Below are 5,000 nucleotides of genomic sequence, written 5' to 3' on the forward strand. Positions count from 1 at the left end.
AAAAACCCTTAACTGTTACAACTTTTATGCTTGAAACCATCGCAACGAAGTCTTTGGGTCCGTAGACCCGTGATGTACTGCTCCAGGAAACGTTTTGAAAGAGTGGAAACTCAAAATCATAGGTTAAGATCATCGGCAGAACCCACCAGACACCACTTTTGCTTCATAAGTTCGGCCTATAGTCATATGACGATTTTCATCGGGGAGGGGACGTATGACCCAAACGGGGGCTTATATGACCCACGGACACTGCAAACCATGCTCCTACGACTAAATAGAGGTTAAAACTACGATTTGGTGAAATCTTCATTTTTGACCTCGGAGCAAGGTACCTTCCCTATAGTAGGCAATGAGTAAATGATCATAATCCCAGGAGGGCAAAAAATGGGAACCCGAGAGGAAAGCGCTGTTGGCGCGCCTAAGCTAGTGGCCCGTAGAGTAAAAAGGGTACAGTATCGGACAGAAAGATAGGGCATTGGTTTTTTAACGCACCATGCACCCGTTGGGTCAAGTTTATGTGTGGTTTGTATGTGTTTGTGTTTGTGTGTGTGTGTATGTGTGTGTGTGCATGTGTGTGTGTGTGTGTATGTATGTTTGAATGTGTATTGATGTGTGTGTTTGTTTCACAAGTAGGTCGTTTCGGATAGATTTGTCAGTAGTTTTTTTGTGTTTTGGGTTAGGTTTTTGTTGTAATTTGCAGGACCACCGCCCTCGCGAGCAGTGATCCCTATTCAAAAATGCAATAAGCTCAGTTTTTGATCTTATTGCCGTCGCCCACGATGACATTAATCATGCGTTGACGCATCGACATCACCAGATTCTGGATCGTTTCAGGTGGAATTTTGCTCCACACCTCTTGCATGTGATCGAAGAGATGATCCAGATCTTCCGGTATGTTTTTACCCAGCCTCTTCTTGAAAATTGCCCAGAGGTTCTCAATGGGATTGAGATCCGGGCTAAGGGCTGGCCACTTCATTGTTTTGACATTGTTGTCAGCAAGCCAAGTTTGGACAGTCCCGGAAGTATGCTTAGAATCGTTGTCTTGCATAAACATCCAAGACCGAGGAAGGTTTTTCCTAGCGTGTGATAGCAAATGAGTATCAAGAATATCTCGATACCCAAACCGATTTAAATTACCGTGGATTCGAACCAACGGACCCATCCCATAGTAGGAGAAGCATCCCCACACCATGAGACTACCACCGCCATGCTTGAAAGTTTTGAAGCAGTACTTCGGATCAAGAGCACAATTAACAGGGCGCCGAACCAACCTACGTCCGTCCGACCCCTGTCGATTGAATTTTGACTCGTCTGACCACAAAACCCTGCGCCAATCCTCTTCATCAAAGAACATGTGCTCAATTGCAAATAACACCCGTGCGTTTTTATGCGCAGGTGTTAAATTGGGCACTTTGCGTGGCACTCGCGCGAGTAGCCCGGCACTGACCAATCTTCGCTGAACTGTTCTCGGCGTCACCGCCAATTTCAGTCTGCCTCGGATCTCTGGTGCCGAGCTAAACGGATGTTTCTTCGATATGTTAACAATCTTACGGTCTTCCTCCGCCGTGGTCTTCCGAGGACGTCCGGGTGACTTGCGCGTTTCGGTTGTCCGAAGCGCGTTCGCCACAAAAGTGCGCGATCGTTCCATCACGAACTCGATCGTTCTGCGCTTAATGCCAGCAGCCGCCATTCGCTTAATGATATGGCGCTGATAATCGGTACAATGTTTACCTCGACCCATTGTAATAAAAATTGCTTGCTTAGACCGTCAAGAACACACTGGTTAAAAACTTGGACACGACTGATGCCGTGCACTGCCTGCGTTCTGCTTTTATACGCGATGAATCACATCGTTGTCGAGCAGCAAAAAAGCGTATGGATAAAAACAATCAATGAGTAAGCGAGTGAGCATGTATCCATTCAAAACCAGAACAGAATACTGCCGCGCTCATGAAACAAAACGCCCATTGAAAAGAACACCTGCGCGCTTGCTCAATGCACACACAAAGTTTCCCATGCGCACACAACGTTCAACGCAAAGATGCACGCAGGCCTTTCAATGGCGTGCACTGGAGAAACACCTGTGAGGGAATGCCGAGTTCATTGCTATTGTGCGCGTTTTCATTTCGCACCGGTGTCGTATTCACATTCATGAAACAGCACACCTGCGTTCTCGTCCGGGGAACAAGCGCTGCTGTCTATGCAAACTTTAGCATTTATCCAAGTGTGAACGCACGCTGTTTCACATGATAACACACATAAACAGAAAGCTTTCAATGCAATATGAAACCATGTCAAGCTACGTTTCTTCAGACAAAAACCCGCGCACTCGCACACACACACACAGACTCGCACACACACACACACACACACACACACACACACACACACACACACACACACACACACACACACACACACACACACAAACACAAGTAACGTGGCAAAAAAAGTGTACGGTGCGTTGAAAAAACTAGGGTCCTATCATTCTGTCCGATACTGTACCCCCAACAAAGTTGTCGTTTCACGTTCTGGTTTCACTTTTCATCATCTAGGGTGCGTTCCTGACACGTTTTGAGGGGTTTTAGCAAAAAAAAATTTTTCGACTACTCGAGCTCTCTGGCCCGTTCGGTGCACATTTTTGAAAAAAGCTAGGGAGCTGCCCCTAGGTTCGGGGTGTCACAAAATGTTGAAAAGTGGTCGAAAAACCACTATCCAGAATCGGATGTAGAATCGTTAGACGAACTTAAAATTGTTCTACGACACCCATCTGCGACGTTTAGTATTCGAGATATAGCACTTTGTAGGTCTGACCGAGCAATTTTTGTTCCGCGCACTTTGTGCACCGTACACTTTGATGTTTGTATGAAAAAGTACCCTACCTAGGGACGCGTAGAGCAAATTTGTACCCCCGGGCATGTTGTCGATTGACATTCTGGTTTCACTTTTCATCATCTAGGGTGCGTTCCTTACACGTTTTGAGGGGTTTTAGCAAAAAAAAATTTTTCGACTACTCGAGCTCTCTGGCCCGTTCGGTGCACATTTTTGAAAAAAGCTAGGGAGCTGCCCCTAGGTTCGGGGTGTCACAAAATGTTGAAAAGTGGTCGAAAAACCACTATCCAGAATCGGATGTAGAATCGTTAGACGAACTTAAAATTGTTCTACGACACCCATCTGCGACGTTTAGTATTCGAGATATAGCACTTTGTAGGTCTGACCGAGCAATTTTGTACTGAAATGTATGGTGAACATGTAATTCATTAAATAACATTGACTTGCATCGTGCCCTACTTCATCGGCACAGCTGTTATTGAATATCTTTAGTGGAAATGGATTGAGTTTGACCATTTTAAGCCCATTTCCTATGCCGTGCACCAACATTGTGTACCGATCAGGGAAAGTACGCTACGTACGCGTTCATGGATGTCGATGTTGGTACAAGTTGCCTTTCGGGATAGCCGTGCACCAAAACTGTGTACCGATCAGGGAAAGTACAAGACGGAGGGTGCAGCTCGAGCGTACGCGTTCATAGATGTCGATGTTGGTACACTTGCACCAAAATTGTGTACCAATCAGGGAAAGTACAACACGGAGGGCGCAGCCCGGGCGTACGCAATCATGGATGTCCATGTTGATACAATCTACGTGTACGTACCTAGTTTTTGTAGGAAAAGTTGCAATTAAGTGCTTGCATGCTTAAAATGCTCATCTCAACCGGTCACCTTTTGGCCTGCCCTTTTATAACAGAAACCTAGAAAGATACTCGAGATTTTTGTGTTTTTCCATTCGCCCGGGACGACGAAATGAGCTATGTGCACATCGTGCAGAAAATTGTCTTCGCCACGCATGTTTTTGTCCATCCACTCATATAATCACCCGCATTTGTGTTCAACACGGACGGCGCAGCCCGAGCGAACGCGTTAATGTTTATGTTTGTACACACTGCTTGTACGATTCTAGGATTTGGTAATTGCGTCACAGTGCCCGACCGTCGCGGACACCATTCTTGGACAGAAGTCCTAGTACGTAGAGTACTTTCCCTAGGTATGTGCTCGTTCGTGACTATCGTTGCGTGCTTACGGACACGCTTGGGTATGTTTACCATACAAGGTTTACTAGGGAAACCTGGGAAGGACGCTTGCCCTCCCGTCGCGGACACCATTCTTGGAAAGAAGTCCTAGTACGTAGCGTTCCTTATTTTACTTGATCAGTTTGTAATGCATTCGCTTTGTTCCATCGACTTCTGCTACTGCTCACTAAGGGGTGTTCGTTTGCGATGTGTACGATAAGCAACTGTCTATCGTAACCAGCAGTTAATCAACACTTTTTACCCAAGTCATAGCAACATAGAGTACTTTTCCTAATCGGTACACAATTTTGGTGCACCTCTAACCTCGCCGGCACTATATCGTTACGTTTTGTGCACAACCTAGGGACGTGGTGTAAGTTTCATGATTTTTATGTTTGATTCGGTTTATTATGATTGAAAAATACGCTACGTCCCAGAAATTGGAGCTCGACTACTTCCTCCATGTGGCGAAAAAAGTAACTAGGCAACGCCTAGCTTATGCCCCATTTGTACTTCAATTTTCATTATCAGGTTTGAAAAATACGCTAAGTCCCAGAAATCTGAACTCGAATACTTTTGCCACGTGGCGCCAAAAGCTACTGAGAAACGCCTAGCCTTTTACCCATTTATAATTTAGTTTTCGTTATAAGTTTTGAACAATACGCAAAGTTCCAAGAATCTGAACTCGAGTACTTTTTACATGTGCCGCCAAAAGCTACTGAGCAACGCCTAGGTTGATACATTTTTGGTACATGGAGTGTATGCATGCAGGCGTACTGCCGTGCTAGACCGGAAAATCGAACTTGCTACTAGAACGTAAAGTAAGTCCCCTAGATAGGTGCTTTTGCATGCCTCTGATCGACGACCATGCAACGTGCGACACGCGTAGCTAGGCTTCCCCAAACAAATTTCCTAGAATAGCACCAAATTG

This window comes from Anopheles coluzzii (genome assembly GCF_943734685.1).
Source record: "Anopheles coluzzii chromosome X unlocalized genomic scaffold, AcolN3 X_unloc_50, whole genome shotgun sequence".
Lineage (NCBI taxonomy): Eukaryota > Metazoa > Arthropoda > Insecta > Diptera > Culicidae > Anopheles > Anopheles coluzzii.